At 40.1% G+C, this 21,198-nt stretch overlaps 1 protein-coding gene across 1 annotated transcript in view; it reads right to left on the bottom strand.

Moving 5' to 3' along the window:
- Positions 1 to 21,198, bottom strand: part of RYR3 (ryanodine receptor 3) — a 666,405-nt gene that overhangs the window by 513,838 nt on the left and 131,369 nt on the right. The gene's annotated exons all lie outside the window — the stretch shown is intronic.

Genomic DNA, 21,198 nt, shown 5'->3' with positions numbered 1-21,198 from the left:
CTTTTTTTTTTTTTTTTTTTTTTACCTTGAGTTAGGATGCTGGGAACATCAGTAAAACATCTTCTCTCAGCATTTCCAGCCAGTATTCATGCCATGAGATGCAGAGAGATTGAGTCTGGATTAATAATATGTCCATTGTTCTGGGCACTACTGTTGATACATGGGTAGGTTTAGTTGCAAAAATGCCAGGACCAGACAGGGGCTTGTCTACTTTTTCCCCAGAACCTCAGTATTACAGCAATTGTCAAATAGTCAAATGTTGAATAAGAAATGTGTCTTTGATGGAGATTTGGGGTTCACACTTTCCATGAAACAAGATATGACACAGATACTGATTATTTCATGGGCAAATAAAACTGTATCTGGTTGATCCCATTTGTGCAATATATTTTAGATGACAAAATCCTGATGGATCAATCATGATCACATGAAACCTGCCTGCTTAGTGGTCTGTAATTCCAGAGATCGTAGAGCTGCTAAAGGTATATTAGCTATGAAGAAATTCCACAAATAAATTGCTTGATACTTAGTGGATAAATGAATACTCCCAAATCTGTTCATATAAAACACTTCTCTGATATTGCCTGTCATAACATGGTTTTATATTGGATCATGGACCGAAGTATCAGGCAAGCTGATCAGAATGCCTATAGCTCCAAGACATGCTTGATGCCAAAATCTCTGAGTCTGATGCAAATCTGTTTATCCCTCACTCGTGCTTGGAAGGATCTGAGACTAGAGTTTTCATGGCACAAGTGGTATAAATAGCACTCCGTTGCATATCTGAATGGGGTACTTTAACCAATTTAATGATGAGACAACTTCCTGGAAAATTTGTGATGCCACGTTGATGGGTGCATGCTATAACAGGAGACAGATTTCAACCTGACTTGTGTTCAGTGAAGTCTAACGTGCTTAGTTACTTACTGAAAGAGGCCATATAAGTGTGTCTCAGTGCTTTCCAGGACCCAGACGATGACACTGCTTTATTTCCAAGCTTCCATCAAAATAAAATAACTGGTTTCCCTGGGGGCAGGATAGGCAAGAAAAGGGCAAAGATCTATCAGAAGTGAGTCCATATGTTCTTCAACCACACTGTTCAGGCTGTTTCAAGGTGTTTGCCAAACACACTGAGAAGGAAGAAAATGAAGGTCTTAGAAACAGGAGCTTCAAAAACTCCCTGTGGTTTCATTTGCTTTGTGGAAAGTAATAGAAAGGCTTAGGAGCCTGTCCATAGTGTTCTAGGGGTCTAAACGATGGTGTGAATGCTTACAAAGCTAAGGGTGACCTGCAAGTCTTTCATGGAGTGCAGGGGTTTTTCCAATTAATGATGGACAATTCAGCACCCTGAAATTGGAGATCTTTTATTGTAACTTGCAAATCCCTGGAGATAGCCAAAGAACTGCAGTCATGAATAATTCTCCTTGTGCAGATTCCACAGATTTTGTGGCAGAGGCATTAATTGCTACCTAGAGGTTTTGATTTAAGCCAATTCCTACATCCTCATGGAGTTTAGATGTAAATTCCCCCACCTTATGCCACTTTAGTTGTACATAGGCAATGATGCTTTAGCTGGTACTTGATGTAGCAGTACAAGTCCAGATGCTTTTTTCCCCTGTAAGCGTGACCTTGAATCTGGGTGCATCTGTCAAAAAACTGATGCAGAACTCAGTGCATGTAGAAATATTTGAAACCATAACAAGATATCTAGGAGCTAGCTGGAACTGATGTTGGCATTGCTAGAAGTCTTGTGCTGGCTTTATCAGATCCTTGCTGACTGGTATAGTCCATTTCCATGGCATTGATGAATGGAACAAATTCTAGAGCTTCTCTTGTATAATCTCATTGGGGATTTTCAGAGAATCTGCCACCCTACAAAACAAATCCTGAGAAGCCTTATACATGTAGAGTTAGAATGGGGTAGCAGTAGCCACATCTTTATCAGGCAATGAAAAAGAAATTGCAGCTGGAATGAAGTCAAGCTTTTATTGAAATCTCTCGTTAAGTACCGGTTGATATTGTTACTGAGACTTAATGTTAGGCCTTGGCAGGGACAAGCTTGCTGTACTCTGTAGTGTCTTATTGGAGATTGGGGCCTACCTCAAGGATGAATCATTGAGAAATGTCTTCTCATTAGGTGTTATCCCCAAAGGGTCCAAGATGACAAAGGTCAAGAGCCATAAGTAAAGAGAACATGGGGATAGGTAACATGGAGCCTGTACATTTTTGAGTCAGGATCTAGAATCCCTATCAAATGTGCATGGGAAGTAAACAAAATCAAAATTTTACTATCCTCTGGAACTCACAAGATGAAAGAGTCCTTATTAAGCCATGGAGCAGTGTTTATTTGGACCTGTGGATCAGATCAGGATCAGAGAACCTGAACTATAGAGAGCAAGCATTACACAACCCTGCCTTCAGAATAGATGCTAAATTTGTCAACATATCTCCACTGCTCCTAGTTTATTCTTAGTTTACAGCCAGTCTCCACTCTCTTAAATGCCATTGCTTTTACATATGCAATCTATTGTTTTATCTGGTACTTTGGCTTAGGCTGTTCTCACTTGTTTTATAGACGTGAAAGGCACTTTGTCCAACATCTCTTCTAACTATAGAATTTGTTCAACAAAAGATATTACTAAAACCCTTGCTTCTTCACTATGTATGAAGATCACACAAACATAAAATAAAAGCTAGCAAAGCACAAGAAACAGACATACATGCACCAACTTTACATGGATAATTGACCAGCTACATTATATTTAGCCGTGTACAAACCCACCCACACACACACAGATAAAACCATATTTCTGGACACATTAGATATAGATGTCAGGCAGAGGCACAAGTCTGCCTGTTACCAAGAATATGTCATCTCTGCCCATATATTTTGTAGGTATAGCTTAAAAAGTTCTCTAAAATTGTGACCCATAATTTTATTATATCTAATACTATGCATATACACGAAGTCAATATGAATTATTAGTAACATGTTTATTATAGGTTGTTTCTTGTGTTTACTTATGCTTCTACTATATTCCTGAAAAACAGTCATGTTACATCTAAACACATAGATATTAGAAAGATGCATATAATCTATATACATAGGTAATACTCTAAAACAGAATCCATTTTTAAACAATTTCACTGTACTCTATTAAAATAGTTGCTTATTAGGCTAGGCTGCTCTTGGTCTGCTGTTTGGTACTATGTAAACCAGTACAACCTGTTCCATTGTCAGGTTGTTGGCAACTAAACTGGCACCTCCACCTAGGCTATAAAAGCAACTCAATGAACCTAGGAGGGTTGTTCCAGTATCTAAGCTGCCCCAACAGTCACAGTGCCCTTGGGACTGATTCACTAGACTATTAAAATTGTAAAGTAAATAGAATTTCACTGTCTCACCCAGAAATTAACTTATTTTAGCTCAAACTAGCTTATATCATAAAAAATGTGCTTCATAAAATTTATGACCATGAAACTGATTTTAAAGTCAAAATCACAATATTACACTGAACATGAAAAATGACATGTAAGTAGATACTATCTCATTTCCAAAGTATGATATGAGGAGAGAGCAAAGGCTCTGAGCAATTTCTGACATTTCATCACCATTTTAACACATTTAAATAAGTCTACCGGGGGAATAGGTCACATAATTGTAAAAGATGATGAGTCTTTGTGTTTTCTCTCATTATAATGACTTCCATGATTATCCACAAACCTTCTTAATGATTCAGTCATTTTGATTATCTAGATCTTGTCCACACTGGGCTCAAACCAGCTTTTAATACAGGTTTTAACGCATGTTGAGGATAGAAACAAGACAAACTTTAAGGTTACATTCAGAACTTATGCTAGGAACATGATTGGACGTAAGGGAATGCAGTTTATAAAATAGTTTTAGCCACTAGATTGGATTGCATTTCCTGCATAATAATGCCAGTCTACAATAAAGAACTTAAATACTCATTGATTCTAGGACATATTAAAGTCAACGGAAAAATCTCCAAAGATTTCAGAAGGCATTGGATCTGTTTCTAAGTTGACTGTATTTATCTTTGGAAATGTTATCTATCTAATCATGAAACTACTAACATGTTTTTAAAATGCGTAATCATTCTTATGTATGGTCTGAATCCCTGTTTGCACAAGTAACAAACACAACACTATGTTAGTAAACCTAATAGGACCTTAACATATTCAACCAGGGCTGAGAGTTCTGTAGCTAATACAATACATGGAAAATTAATACAAATTTATAATTGTCTATGTACAGAATCTAATTATTAGGGGGATGTCTTAAATTCAAAGACATCTTGGATTTAGGTAAATATGGTTTTAGATATCACATTACAATAATATCAACACTACTTCTATGCCTATATGGCATCAAAAGACTTTTGCTATATTTCACCAAAGCACACAAGAATAATAAAAAAAAAACAACATGTGCAGAAGCTGTATGATTCATATAGCTCATTGCCTTTCTTAATCAATCTAGAAAGCATAAAAGTTTTTTAATTGACCCAAAAGACAAGCAGGACTGTCAAAGTCCATTTGCTTGCAGTTCTCTATTCCCCAATTATTTAATTACTACAAGGTCTTTGCCTGAAAAGCCTCTGTATAACCCAGTCTGCAGATAGCCCATTTCATGTATTTAACAAGTCCTCAAATAGAAAACAATTTAGTGAACTTTCTTGTTTAAAAATGTATAGTCTTCTCAAATGCAGATAATTTAACAGTTTTAAGTATCGTGTCCAATCCCTGAATAGTCAAAAATGCTTACTGAAACTAAGCATAACTGAGAGTAGAGAAATCTAACAATCCTTTGGTACATAGCATATTTAAATGAAATAAATATATTTTTTACCATCAAACAGGATTCATAAAAAAGGGTAACTTTTTCCATAAATAAATCAGATGTAGAGGACATAAAGCAGATTTTTTGTTTTAATTTTGTTAGTTAAATCTTATGTTTTCTGTTCAAAATTAATTGCTTAAAACGAACTCTGACTTTAATATAAAATATATTAAGGTGTAATTTATTATAATCTTGTAAAATGTTTAAATAAAAAATAAATATCAAACTCTGAGTTACAAGCTGCATGTTTTCTGGGGTGAAAAAAGAACAAGAGGAAGGATCCAATGACTACACCATCAGTTGCAAGAGTAGAAAATTAATCACATGTATGCGGACATTTGATTCCAGGAGACATCACCATCTACCTTATCAGGATTAAATTCCAGTTGATTTAGTTGCTTGGTACAAAGTGTGTAAAATATCTAGTAAATAATGTTAATTATCTAGTAAATAACTAATATATCTGGCCACTAAAAATATAAAATTAACAGGAATCATAGAATAATAAGTATACAGATGATCGATCATAGATTATAGAATTGAATGGGGTTATTGAATTATAGATTGAATTAAACAAACATCTAGCTCCTCTCCCTCCCCTCCCCCCCGTCCTGCACAAATGGAGAAAGGAGTTTCTACAGATTCCTTAGGCAGCCTGTTCCATCAGTTACATTATGTGAAAATATGGGACTTTTTCTGAAATTTAATCTAAATCTCCTTTACTGAAGTTTAAATCCATTGCTTCATGTCCTGCTCTCTGTGCACCCTTTTTTTAATGGTAACATTTCATATATTTGGTAACTATTATTACATGTCCCCTTAATCATCTTTTCTTCAAACTACAAATACTTAATTTTCTCAAACTTTTGCTTGTACTGCTTGCTTTATAACTCCTTTATCTTCTTTTGTCCCTAACTTCTGGATCTTCCCTGTGCTTTCTTTACAGCCATCATAAAAGGAGTCCAGATCTGTACAAAATACTCAAATTGAAGCCTAACCCACCCAAATAGAGTGATCATTTCACCTCCCAAGTCTCATATATAATACTTTTAATGCAACCCAGGACTGCATCTCTCTCTCTCTTTTTTTTTTTTTTTTTGGTAATGGTATCATAATGCTCACTTGTGCTGGGTTTGTGATACACCAAAAATGCTAGATAGAATCATAGAAGTAGGGTCAGAAGGGACCTTATAGATCTTCAAGTCCGACCCCCTGCCAGGGCAGGAGAAAAAACTGGGCTCAAATGATCCCAGCTAGGTAGGCATCAAGCCTCCTCTTAAAGACCCCCCAGGGTAGAAGCCAGCACCACTTCCCTTGGAAGTTGGTTCCAGATCCTAACCGCCCTAACTGTGAAGTAGTTCTTACGGATGTCTAATCTAAACCTACTCTCCGACAACTTGTGGCCGTTATTCCTTGTTATGCCAGGGGGCACTAGGGGAAACAAGGTCTCTCCCAAACCCTTCTGGTCCCCCCTAGTGAGTTTATAGACCCTTCTGAGAAAAACTACTGCCTCATCAGTTATCACCCATTCCATATTTGTGCATTTGCTTTTCTTCCTTAGGTGTATCACCTTGCATTTGTCCTAGTTGACTTCTATTTTATTGTCTACAGTGGTATAACTAGGACAGGGTGATCAGGGTAGCTGCCCTAAATGGGGCAGGAGAAAAACAGCTACCACCACAGCCACACAATCATTCCATTAGTAACTAGCATTTAAATCATGATTTAAATTGCCTTGATTTAAAATAATTTATCCTGACATGGAATATGTATAAAAAGAGAGCTGAATGTAACCATTGTCTTTCATGGGAAAGAGAAATGGGAATCAGGGCTATTGTGGCTGGGAGGAGGAGGTATGGATAGACTGGTATCAGGGAGGCTCTTCCATCAAGAAGGTGGACAGACATAAGCAGGAATTTGGGAACTCTGACATTAGATGGTGGGTGGCCAAGAAACTGACCTGTACAGGAATAAATCTATGCCAGGGGTGGGCAAAATACAGCCCATGGGCCACATCTAGTCCACCAGGCACTCCCCAATGAATTGTACCTTGCCCAGCCCTTCTGCCCATGAGGGTGGGAGGGAGGCACCGCATGTACAACTATCCAACAATACCCTGCTGGGCTTTGTTCCCACCCTCATGGGTGGAAGGGTTCTGCCCAGCCAGCAGCTTCTGGGACGGGCTCCTGCTGCACCCAGAACCTGCTTGCTCAGGGCAGCAGGTAGGGAAGTGGCAGGGCTGGTGGGGGAGGAAGGGAGTTGCAGCTGTGTTGAAGCGGGAGTGCAGCATAGAGTCTGTGCCCAGAGGGACAGAGGGAGTGCAGAGCTCAGCTGGGCAGGGTGTGGGCATGAGGGTGGCGGGTCTAGAGAGCCCCCACACACTCTCATAGGATGCAGTCCCCACTGCCTGGCAGCAGCCGCAGCCAGGGAGGTCAGGACGCTCGTGCCCAATGCAGGCGTGGCGGAGCGTGGGGACCTGCGCAGGAGGTGGGAAGGGGAAGCAGCAGGATCTAGTGTGGGGCTTCCCCTGCTGTGAGTGGTGGAGCTGCAGGCACATGGTGCCAAGCCCCGGCGATAGCGAAGGCTCTGCTCCTTCCCCCAGTGCTGTCTGGAGCTCCACCTGCATGAGGCATTAGTGCCCTGACCTCCCCACCTGCTGTTCCTGCCAGGCAGTGGGGGCTGCACCATGGGGGGAAGTGTGTGGGGGGTCCCTACTCCCCACACCCTGCCCCCACAACCCTCATCGACATATACATACACCCCAACTTACCTTATGTCCCCCTACACAGCCACACCCTCTCACAACCCCCCCACACAGTATAAGCGTGACACTTTATTTTTGAGCTATTATGCAATCCCTTCTGTATACAGTACACAATCACAAGTCATGACAAATTTCTTTTGTAATAAAATTAAAATATAGTAGGTGTTTGACTTCTAATGTATGATTTGGTTTCTTTTCTGGTTCTAAGATGGCACCCCCCCACCTAAAAGGAATATTTGGGGAGGGTGCAGCAAGGGGAATGACTTCTGGTTTCACAGGTCAAGGGTTAGGGGTCAGACTTCTGGGCCCAATGTGGCAGCCAGGGGGCAGGGCAACTGTCAAGGGGCTGGGCTACCTATGCAGCCCCCAGCAGCTCACCAAGCTTGTTAAATGGCCCTCTGCCTGAAATAATTGCATGCCACTGATCTATCCTCTCAGTGACAAGCACCTTACCCTCTGACCCTTTCCCAGCTTCTAAAACCTTCTGCAGTGGTTTTAGCTGAATCCTTCATTTTTCAACATTTAGTTCTACAGTACTAATTAAAACCTAGTCTTTACATTAAGTTCCTTGTGATCCCTCACACTACCCTGAGCATCAAGGACAATGTGGTTCCTCATACAGTATTCATATAAGGTAGTATGGTGGGTCACAAGTTTCAAGAAAATTAGAGAAAATCCCTCAGTGAATTTCCCCTAAGACTTTGTTCTTCAGGTACCCACAGAGGCAGATCCAGAGAGGATGTGGGAAGTCCACTGCACCTTCCCCCCTCCCTATGGCTGTCAGTGCCTGGGCAGTGAGCTCTACAAGTACATTGGCTCAACAGAAGTAGGCTCTGTACAGCTCCAGCTAGAGCTGCCACTGTCACAGCACCAGAACCCAGGGGGTGAACACTGCCACCACTCCTCCATGCATACTCTTTGCTCAATGCTGGATTTGGTTAAACAGGAAAAGTGGGGAGCAGCAACGGCATTCACCCCTTAGGTTCTGCAGCCAAGTCAAAGCAACAGGGGAAGGGTGGTATATCTGTACCCCCTATCCTGGCTTCTGGATCCTCCGAAAGGTGTTTGTATTGGCTGAAGCCAATGAAAATTTTAAAATCTGCAAATAGAAAAAAGTTTACAAGCTTGGTATCAGCATGCTATTTCTTGATGGAATTTCAAGTGTTTTTTATCACTTAGATTTGGGAAAAAAAGAAGCAAATAAGGAATTATATAACCCACTCCCCACTCCTAAACACCTTAATTTAAAAGAATGCATTTAAGATCGTGAAATTCAGCATTCCAACATATGCACTATGTAATGCAGCCCCTTTTTTCTATTCATTATAAGAGTCTTTAATTACATGACTCTTTTTTTTTTTTAAACACAATGCCCCTTCCTCATGCACTGCACAAGATGAACTTGCTATAAAGATAACCTCTTCAGACACTGGATGTGAAGTAGGGTGACTACTTCTTTAAAATGTAAAGGCAAAACATATGCTCCTTCCCCCCCCAGCTGAAGCATGGCTGGAGCACAGTGGAGCAGAGCCGGGCAGAGGCAGGAGTCAATGCAGGCTCCCCGCCCTGCTGTCTTTCTCCTGGGAGCCCCACACTGGCACTGTGCCTTTTGCCTGCCCGGCAGCAGTGGGGGGCACAACTCCATGCCTCCACCACCCTGGCTGCTGCTGGGTGGGCAGGAGGTGCACAGCTGGATTAGGGCTCCTGGGAGAAGGACAGCAGGGTAGGGAGCCCCAAGCCTGCAAACCAGATCTCAACCCACCCCCATTCTGCACACAAATCTGTGAGGCATGTGCCCTCCATTCTTCCTCCCAGGGGGGATGTGAAACAGTGGGGAGCCACCCTCCCCTGGACCCTCCTGATAAGCCATTCATAGCTCTGTCCCACTCCCCACCCTGGCTCCCTGCAATGACCTGGCTGGCCAGCACTCCCAGCCCCAATCTCTGCCCCACTCCCTCCCTCACCATGGGGGGGGCCTCGATCTGCACCCCCACTCCATGCCTCTTCCACCCCCCATAGACTTATCTGCAGGGAGTTGCTCTCCACACTGCCCAGCTCTTTCCTGGCCATGTGCATGTGTGCCAGAGGCCCAGCACCCAGAAACCAGCAGCAGTGGTGCAGCAGCTGAGAGGAGTTAAGCCCTCAGTGCCCAGAGCAGGGCACAGGGTGGGGAGGAGCCCAACAACACGGGAGAAGCCTGGAGAGGCACTCCAGCAGAGGAGACCCCATCAAGCTGCACCCTGACCACCGCCACCTAAGGTCCCACAAGAACAAAACATTTAGGGCTGGCAAACCCAGAGAAGGGGCTGGGTAAGCAGCCCCTCACCTAGTCAAGGCCCTAAGGGGAGGGGCCACTGGTGCTTCCTGGATACCGCCAAAGGGGCCCCATTGCAAGGAAGACTATCTCTTGCCATGGGTCAGGGACTATATTAAGGGATAGATGTTATTAAGATTGTTCATGTTTGCGCCTTATATTTTATAATTGAAATGTTGTATTGTGATATTGTAAATAATGTTATTTAGGGTTTGACCTTGGCTATTGGTTAGAATTCACTGTGTAAATATATGTATATGATATTTAGTTTTATGTTTGTATGTATTATAACTTAATAAATTGTATATAGTTAAGAACTTTGGGCTTGGGCTAACCCTATAGATGAAAGAGGGATCTGCTTGAAATTCTGGCATCCCTCTCACAGCACCCCCTCCTGCCTACCCATCCCATTCAATTGAGAATAGGGCACACCCTTGGGTGTACCCAGGTTACATGTAAGTAAGACTTGGACTGGTTGGAAGAGGAGATTAGGATGGACATGTTAGAGAGGAAAAAGAGAGAGCTCAGGCTTCAGCATACATACAGAAGTATCTATGCCCCTAGAGTATTCTCTGCCAAAATCTGTAAGAGAAACCAGGTTGTCTGAGTCTTACCATTCCTCTGATGTCAGTAAATGAATTGGAAAGCCAGTGACAAGGTAGGTGTCTTATTCCTCTAGTGCTGCTCCACACACTACTTCTATAACTATCAGTTACTTTGTGAGCTCAAGTGCAGTGTATCTATATTACAAGCTGGGTGTCAGTAGGATATTTCTTGATGGAATTTCAAGTTCTTTTTCCACTTAGCCTTTTTTTCCCCTAAAAGCAAATAAGAAATTATACAAAAAGAAACCCCCACCCCTAAACACCTTAATTTAAAAGGGTTCAGTTAAAATCATGAAGTTGTTTTCCAACTTATGCAGCCCCCTTTTTCTTCTCATTATAATAAAGCTTTAAATTACATGACATTTTTAACACAACGCTCCTTCCTCATCCAGTGCACAAGATGAACGTGCTATAAAGATGGATCAAAGTTGTACATCAAAGGGAAATATCAAATATAGGACCTTTGCTTCATTAGTTGCTTTGAAGAGCTTTCATGCTTTTCAAGCATCCTAAATTAATGGAAACTTTGGCTTTAATCTCTCAGTGTCTTAATTCCCAGTCTTGACATGATGATTAATATAGCATCTCCTCACTCAAAAGGGTGTTATGAAAATAAATTTAGGTTTGTGAAACACTCAGTACTGTACCATGAAAACCACAGAAAACTCCATGGGGAAATGCAAGGTAACTCTTCAGAGCATGATTTGACTATCATACAGTTAATAAAGTACTAGGTCATACACTGAACAAATATTGAACAGCAGTTGCCCATTAAAAGTGAGCACCTTCTGTGCACTGAATGAGGCAGGGTCCTCTGGTAAGAAAAACATGGCATGGAATTATTTTTTTAAAAGTTTCTTAAAGAATAAGCACAAGGGGCTTGAACTTGAGACTGCAAGCACAGAAATGAGTATTACCAAGTAAACAAAGAAATGCAGACAGATGGCCTTTTTGACCATAAGACCAAAAATATTAGGTTTTCATTCTGATCATGTAACAGAAAGTTAACCAAAGGGTAACAGAAGAGTACAGAAAAAAATCTTTATTATAAGCCAACGTAATGCTGCACTCTGATAGACAAAATCAGCCCCAAATCAGTTAATCCCTAATATCAAGCCTGTTTCACTTTATATTGCATAGGAAAAGTATAGGGCTGTACCCCCTTAAAAATACAGAAGGATTCATGCAGCAGAGCCTACTTCTGATGATCTTTGCACTGCAAAGCATACAGGCCCTTAATATCCCACAATGTTGAGATTAAGTTATCCTTCCTTTTTTGGAATTTTTATCCATTTTTTTGCTTATTTGTAACATTCATACATTTACCCAGAGAACAGGGTGAGCTATTATATAATAAATAATTTCATATAATAACTTAAATAAAATCAGTATAAAGAATAGATTTCAAAAGCTTTATCAGTCAAACCATAATACTGTCCCTTGATCTTTCTACACTAAATGTTTTTCAGTCGAATTAACTTGAAAATTCATTAAACAGGGATGCTGCCTTGTTAAGGGATTTTTTGGCAGATCACTCTAAAACCTTACAGTGCATATCAATCACTGATTGCTTTACACAGCTAATAGTAAAAAAGTAAAAATATGTTAATCTATTAATTTTTAATTGAGGCCAGTATTAAATTAACTAGTAAGTGCATGCTATTTTAACAGGCAAGGTTCTTTGGGTAGATGTGATATCTTTTATTAAACCAACTGAATAGTTTGACAAAAGTTCTTAGCAAGCTTTTGGGCTCAATCACCCTTCTTCAGGCATAGGAAGTCTCTGCTGTTCCGAGACTCCAAGGTATGAAGAAGCTAAAAGTGTGACAGGATGTCAGTGAGAATGTAAATAGGTGGAAATTAGGAAAACAAAAAGGTAGAGCAGGGAAGGGAGGAGGAAAAAAAGCAGGGTGGGGGGTGGGAAACCAAAGGTGAGTCAGGGAGACTTTACAGCAGTAGTAATCCAAGGTAGAAAAGAGGCTGACTGTGAAAAAGTGAATACCTGGAAATTAGGAAGACAAAGGGCAGAAATAGAGGGGAGGAGAGGGGAGAAAGGGGTGGGGGAAGAAAAGTGTAAGAGGTCAGGTCTGGCAGGTATCTGGTGAATCTGATCTGGTAAATCAGATATTAAAAGATGTATTTTAACAATACATGTTATATTGCAGCATAGGTTTATGTAAAGGGTAAAAATATGCATATATTTGTGCTTTATTTTGAATAATGAAATAGCAGCTCTGCTATCAAAAATTTTTGGCAGAGGAAAGCAGGGCAGATGCTTTCAAGTTCTGCAGTGTGGAAATCTTTATGAATATAAACAAGTCATTAGTACTTTGATAATGGGCATCAACTCTACTTCCAAATCAGATACTAAAGACCACAAAATTATATATCCACTCATCACTTCAAAACACTTCATTATGAATGAGAATAAACTACTGTGCTAATTTCCTATATATACATTTTGGGTAAAAGGCTCCTTTTGTGAGCTGAACAGTGTAAACTATTCTGTCATGTTTTTCTAACATGGCTCCCCACTTGTTTACCTTTTTTGCAAAAAACAACAACATTAAGACCTACAGTACTTGGTAGATTTCATCTGATGTATCCCACTATTAAGCTTAACATTTTTTAAAATAAATATAAGGATTTGGGGCCAAAACAAAAAGTAAAGACGGAACCTTGCTTAATGTAGCTTGGTCTGAAAACAAGCCAAAAGACTTGTTAAAAGCAAGCAAGATAAATGTTTCAGTTAGCTAGCTTCTCTCCAGTCATGTTGATTCCTTTATTTTCCATGAACAAAGAGCAGTGCCATAGTCTGCCAAGAGCTTATACATATCTTTGCCTTCATTTCTAAGCATGTTAAATATAAATACTGAAATACAGGGAAGGAAGTCAGCATATGGATGCAGGCATTTTCTCCAAATGCTCCAAAAGTTTGCAGTAACTGAATTTGGACAAATACTCTGAACAGCACTGCTGATTCAGAGTATTCTGAAAAACATATTCAGCAGTTATTACATTGAGTGCACTGTTTCTAAGTGGAGTACACAATACTAGCTGACTACTCAGCCATGACACAAGCCCAACAGACTTGCAAATGAGCCTCTACAGCTTCTACTGTATGCATTAGGTATCATACAGAGGCCCCAAGTACATTGTGCTGTTATGCAGATATAACAAGGAGATGGTTACTTCCCAAAAGAGCATATTTTCTTGGACCTGACATTTTTCAAGCATTTTTGTGGGCCACTATAGAAAAGGGGAAAAAATTCCGGAAACTTGCCTTTGGTTTGGCCTCTCAGAAAAAGACTCCACTTTATACTCTTCCTAGGCACATACAGTTGTTTCTGTACCCAGTCTACATTTAAGATGCTCATGATAAGCTGTGTGAATGTAGACCAGGAGCAGCATGGACAGGCATACACTAATCCTATGATCTGCATAGGGAAACTAGAGTAAGTAACTACACTTACTCTCAGGTGGTGGTGTTGGGGCTGGGGGAAGCTAGTGGGCCAAGTGGAGGGTTTGGCAGCTCCAGAAGGGCTGGCAGGATGGGAGGTGGGGGCTTGTCCTCCAGGGGTAGGTGTTGAGAGGACTAAAAATATCCCATTCATGGGTGGGGTGGTAGGAAGAGTACAGCCCTAGGGCTTGGGTGAATAGCAGGGCTTTCCCAGCCCTGGGGCTGCACTCTGAATTTGTACAGGCCTTCAAAAGATTGGGCTAACCTGTTCCCAATCTAAGTTAGTTCAGCTCTTCACCTCATACAGGATTAGGATTAGGCATTTAGATTGACCTAGCTCTAGGCAGGTCAATTTAACTGTAATGACTGTATATATGCTCTGTTCGCATCTTTACTCAGAAAAGAAAATTATTCTTAACTGGAATTTTCTGGATGACAGTAAAATAATAAAAAAGAAAAAAAAGTTGGTAACTTTGCATGAAATGAGCAGGAATATACTGCTAGGATACAAAGACATTCACTTGACCTTATGGAAACTTATTGGAGAGCTACAAGCTATCCCATTACCACGGTGATTTTACTGTTTATTAACTAATACAAGCAAAGGACATGCACTGATTTCCTAATGAAGGAACAGAAAAAGAGGAACTAATTTATTGGTGATTATTCTCCATTAAAACATTCTGGAGGACAGGAAGAATAAAAGAAGGCCCAACAGCAGCCAGGCAGTAGATATCTTAACTGAGGATGAATCCCCAGCAGCAAGTATGATTTAAATCTTTTTGCATGTCCATCTAAAACAAATACCACATCAATATTACTAAGGTCTTATTGTTGTAATGACATGCATTATGTTATTAAAACGATACTACGCAAATAAGATGGTATAATGAAATTCAGAAATATTATGCTAACAACTATGGTTAGTCAGAGAGCATGATCACTCTGAACTAGACGCTTCCAGAAGCCTGAAAAGAATCAGGTAGAGCTGGGTGCTTGTTCCATTTCTTCCAACAAGCAGACCCCTAATTGATCACTAAAATGAGGCACAACAGTCTAAAAAACAAAACGCCAAATCAACAAGTGATTTCTTACTTCAAGATTTTTTTAATTCAAGGATTTATTCTACCCTACTCTTTCACTTCATTACTATTTATTTCCTCTCCATCCACATATTTTCCCATTTTGACCTACCATTACTCTGTCTTCACATCATTACAAATGGTGTTCCACTTCCCCTTCTTGGGTCCCCGTCTTTATTCGGAAATTTATTTCTTCTTTTAAAAATTTAAAACACTTTTCCTCTTTCCAATCCTATTGTAAGATCCTTGTCCTCCTTTACTTTATTACTGGCTCTCTTTGTACTAAATGTTGTTATACTTGATATGGAAATTAATTTATAATAATAAACCATATTGTTCTTTAGCTTGTAAAATGTGCGATATGTTCATGAGACACTCAGATTTTTTTAAATTCCCATCATAAACAGTAGCATACCTACTACAGGTAACATTTGTACATCATTTATTAAACTGTAGGTTTAAATCTTTACATAAATATTATATAGTCTGTCACAGGGCCAGGTTCTAAAACATCATGGAATTGGCTTAAAAACATGCGTTTACAGTTCTTTTAATTTACCTTCTAATTTTTGAGCTTCAAGGATGCACTGTTCTAGCTTTTCTCTGACTCAATAAGAAATAGTTACATTTTTTTCTTTTAACTAAATCTGAGATTCTCACCTAATTACTTGCTTTCAGGACATTTAAAACAACCAGAAATATTGTGAAACTGGAAACACTGCCAACAATGTTCTTCCTAAGACTTATTCCTATTTTTAACAATATTATAATAATCTCCACCTTTATATTTCACTGCATTTTTCAGGTATATACAAGTATTAAGAGATACAAGAATCTTCTCCTGAAAAAGTAAATACATCTAATGTCCCTTTACATAGAAGACATTCAACATTTTTAAAAGGTTCAAACAAAATCAAAAGAATGAATTCTATATCATAGTTAGGTAAATTCCACTGAATTATATACTCCCTATTCATATCATTACTTTAACTGGAAAAGATTAGGCACCACATTTTCAAAAGAGCTTTGCAATGCATGTAGGCAAAACCTTACATACCTACACATCTATTCATAATTGATTGATATATATGGCCAGGTGTGCAATTTGCACATGTAGTAAAAAGTATACAGGTCAGTTTTGCCATAAGCCCTTTGAAAACTGGCCATTCTAGTTAGCTGTAGTTAAACTTTGTAGTTACCCTTCTCATCGTGTGAAGAAAACAGGCAAAACCTCCTAGGAACATCTTTAGCTACTTTTGTATACTAAATACATGACTTCAGCTCTCCATGGTTCTGAAAGAGCTTTTAGGTTTGTCACTTTACAAGATTTTTGTAAAATATCTAAAGTACCTGAAATTCCTTTCCTGCAACAGTTTTCTTTTAACTCCAAACAATATATATGTTTTTATTAATTAATTAAAGGCAGAACTGATGTATAGACGGGGGGATATCAAGTAGAAGTAGGGAAATTACATCGCTTCTGAACACAGCTTTGATAAGTTTACTACTAGCATATAATAACTAGTTTTGGGGTCCAAATTTCAAGAAGAATATGGAAATACAGTTAATAGGTCAAAAGACAGCTTGGATCCCAGGGCTAGAAAACTATCCTTATGCTGCATGTTTTCAGGAACCCAGTTTATTCAACTGATGAAAGAGAAGGCCGAGAGGTGACCTGGTCAGTTTGTACACATGGATAAGATATCTGATACTGAGGGCAGGGCTTTCCAAACAGTCAGTGGCTGGAAGCTGAAATGATTTCAGAGCTGAATTTATCTAACACACATTTCCTTGTATTGAGGATATTAAAACACTACACTATTTTTCCAAGCTATGTAATGGACTCCCTGTCACTTGAAGATCTAAGGTGAAATTAAATATCTTGTACAGGATATTTTTCTCCAGAATCTGGATTGAAACATAAGGGCTCTGTATACAAGACACCAGGTCTACTACATCATAATTGTCCTCTTGAATCTTACAGTGTAGATTTCATAGAAATTAGGGCTGGAAGGGATCTCGGAAGATCATCGAGTCCAGCCCCCCGCCCGAAGGGCAGGAAGTCAGCTGGGGTCATAGGATCCCAGCAAGATAAGCATCCAATTTACTCTAGAAGGTGTTCAGTGTAGGTGCTTGAACCACCTCTGATGGCAGGCTGTTCCAGACCTTGGGGGCTCGGACAGTAAAGAAATTCTTCCTTATGTCCAGCCTGAAATGGTCTTGCAGTAGTTTATGACCATTTGACCTCGTCATCCCTTGGGGTGCTCTGGTGAACAAACGTTCCCCCAGATCCTTGTGGTCACTCTGATAAACTTATAGGTGGCCATCAGATCACCCCTGAGCCTGAGCTTTTCCAGGCTAAAGAGCCCCATGGCTCTCAGCTTGTCATCGTAAGGTCTGTTTTCCTGACCTCTGATCCTGTGCATGGCTCTTCTCTGGACTCTCTCAAGCTTCTCCACATTCTTTTTGAATTGTGGAGCCCAAAACTGGATGCAGTACTCTGGCTGTGGCCTCACCAAGGCTGAGTACAAGGGGAGAATGACGTCCCGGGATTTGCTTGAGGAGCATCCATGGATGCAAGCCAGCGTTTTGGTTGCTTTTCTAGCCACAGCATTGCATTGCAGGCTCATATTCATCCTGTGGTCAATTATAACCCCCAAGTCTCTTTCTTCCATAGTGCTAGCCAGCGTAGCACTCCTGAGCCTATAAGGATGCTGCAGGTTTTTCCTCTAAAGGTGGAGAACCTTTCATTTTTCAGTGTTAAACACCATCAGGTTCTTGTCCACCCATTTGCTGAGCCTGTCCAGGTCAGCCTGGATCACCCTCCTGTCTTCTGGTGTGGATGCTTTGCCCCAAAGTTTGGTGTCATCGGTGAACTTGGCCAGTCAGCTTCTGACTCCAATGTCCACATCATTAATGAAGATGTTGAACAATATGGGTCCAAGGACAGAGCCTTGGGGGACCCCACTGGTCACAGGGCACCATGGTGATTGACTTCCATCAATTACTACTCTCTGGGTCCGACCACAGACCCAATTTCCCAGCCAGCTGGATCATGGCGGACCCAATCCACTGATGTAGATGTACAGTCAAGCCCCTAAATATGAAACTCCTCTTATAAAACTCTTATAAGATATTTTAAGATAAATAAGTGAGCTGTTTTCTGAATAGAGAGAAGAATACTGAGTAGCTAAGTAGATATAAAGGGTCGCAACTTCATATTAAATGTGTTCACCTGCTCGCAAATATAAAGACATGTTGTAACTCTAGGTATCTTCAAATCCAACTCTACATATCTGTTTAGTGCCTTCTGAATATATACTAAGTATTTGGAAATGTGCATCTATATACAGAATTGTTCCTGAAAGAATTCTTCTAAATAAATTAAACAGAATAATGTAAGTCATTAAAATAGTTACAATACTTAGTAGCAAGTAATCATCTTAGGTATTGTTATTCATGCAATCATCTTGAAGCACTTTACAGATGTTAAGTTCACCTCACAACATTGTTTTGAACTAATTATTATACACATTTTATAATAGGGGGAACCCTTGAGGCAGGTCACAGATCAAAGTTAGTGGCAGAACTGAATAGAAAGCAGGGGTCCCAACTTTCAGTCCCTTCTTTTAATCACAGAGCCATAAAACATACTGAACTCTTGTCATGGGAGGTTTCTATATGCAGATAACACCTACTAATGTTTTCTCCCAAGTTGCTGCTTTCCCAAAAAACTCAAGAGAACTCTTCTGAACAGAGGAATGAGGTGTAACCTGTGGCAATGGCACATCCTGAGAGGAAGGGGAAAATGGAGCCTGGGAGAGAGGGGTGCAAATATAATAGCAGTCACTACTGATTGTTTGCTGTGCAACCATTGTTGCCAAGCCAGAGCTTTTCCTGTCCCATGTGCCACCACTGCCCCAGGAACAGAGTTACCTTGTTATGCCTCTGACCTGTGGTATAGAGGTTGTCAACTAGCTAGCATTAGAGTTTTCTCTGTACATGCTGCTGCTACCCAAGAAGGTCAGAGTATGCCACATTCTTTTTGAACAACTATTCAGTGGCCACATCTACATGAGATGCTGACTGCACAGTTGTTATTGTGCAGTCATTCAGTACAATATGACTGAGCAATAGCATCATATCATGCTTTCTTCAACACAACACTACTATGCAGTAGTCATGGGCTACTGTGTAGTCAGCATCTACAGAAAATAATTGGATGAAAAAGTGATACAAGGAAAGACAAACAATGGAGGATGACAATAAGAGCAGCTATTGATGTCCCTGGAGCTGAACTGTGAGCATTGCCGGAAAAACAGAACGTGCAGTGTCAGTTTCAGAATTCACTAGGAAATATTTTTCCAAGCTATGAACAACCATAGAATGGCATATTTTTGCATAGTGAAAATTAGGAAATAGCGAGCAAAAGTACTCAGATGAGTGCTAAATAAAAGATCATCATGTGTTGCTAGCCATTCTCATTAATAGGATCAACATACTAGCAAAACACTGACGAACACTGTCCCCTTGCTTTACTTGTGGCAAGTTAGGGTGGTCTGCCTTGCAGCTGTGTGGCAGGGTTGATTGCACAGTTTTAGTAAAATGTTGGACAAGGATTTGTATGAGATGGTTTGGATATGGATGATCTTGCCTCAGGCAGGCAACTGGACTAGATTGCCTCCACAAGTCCCTTCCAGCCCTGTTTTCTATGATTATAAGAATTGCAAAAAGAAGATTAAAATCAAGGGAAGAGGATAATACACAGACTTCAGGGTTAAGATTTTACCAGAATAAAAACATTGAAAATTTGGAAATGTGGGTATTGTATTTCTGATCATAATTATTCAGTTTCATCTGCATCTTATTCTCTCTTCTACATCTCTGTACCAAGGGTAGATAGACACTAGTTTTGGCCCAAGACAGTCCAGTTATGAAACAAACAATGTACCAGAAAAGCACGTTTATTGTGGGTATGGGAGGAGTTTTGCTTAGTGAATAAATAAATTCAATTACATCTTGAATCATCTACATGAACAATCACATGCAGAAGCCAGCTCCAAAAACTGCTCCAGAAAACACATGGCTTCATTTATTCTGATACTCTCAAACATAACATTCTCAGACTCAGAGTACTCCCCGATTTTATGCATGCACTTGATATTTGTTTCTTTTATAGGTGGGCCATGCAATGATTACAGATTGAAACTTCAGAACAGACATCTATCTTAGAAATATTCCCTCCTCTTCAGCATGAACATTAGGTAGCTTCACATCATTTTAGTCTTTCATTTCCTTCTTTCTGTCTGCTTTTTATCTTGTACTTCCTGTTTCATATAATATTGTTTTCTGGAAAATTAATTTTTTTTCTTGGACTTCCCATCTATTAGCTTGTCAGAAATAGAATGGGAGAAGCGAGTTGCATAATTTAACCTTTATCTTGTGTGCTGCTGTTGTAAGTATTTCTACTGTGCCATAGTTACTTGAATCTAAGATGACATTGCAATCATTAAGATTTCCATGTGTAGAATCATTGGATTCTACACACGGAAAATTTATCAATTTGTTATAATTGTACATATATATAATCTAATGATTGCAACATCAACTTAAATTTGTCCCCCAACACACATTGCTTGCTCCCTTGCCCGTACTCCCTGGCACTGCCTCCACAGTGTTTGCCCTGCTTACTCCCCACAGCCTCTGCCTCCACCTACTACTTACTGTCCAGCATGATGAAGCAACAGGAAAAATAACTGCAAAGCAGGTAAATTCACTTGTACTTATTTACAATATACAATCTACCTTCCAGCAATAAAAATGGTCTGCAAATTAGGTTATATGCATGGAAAATTATACATTCATTATAATTTTCCTTGTATAGAACCTAATTAGTGGAAGTTCATCTTAAATTCCTCTTCCCCTCAATACTATGGCAAGGAAAGTAGCATTGGGGGTTGAGGGGTCAGACACTTTCCTTATCCCCTCACACCTGTGCCTGTTCCCTCCTATCTGTCCCCTCTGCTGCAAACCCCTGCTACATGCCCCATGCTGCCTGCCCCTGTGCCTGTACCTGCCTTCCATCCCCTGTTCCCCCTGAAGTCTGCCC

Source organism: Gavialis gangeticus, unplaced genomic scaffold, assembly GCF_001723915.1.
Source record: "Gavialis gangeticus isolate Ggan-Ray unplaced genomic scaffold, GavGan_comp1, whole genome shotgun sequence".
Lineage (NCBI taxonomy): Eukaryota > Metazoa > Chordata > Crocodylia > Gavialidae > Gavialis > Gavialis gangeticus.
The sequence above is the reverse complement of the archived record's forward strand: the minus strand, read 5'-3'. Positions and strand labels throughout refer to the sequence as shown.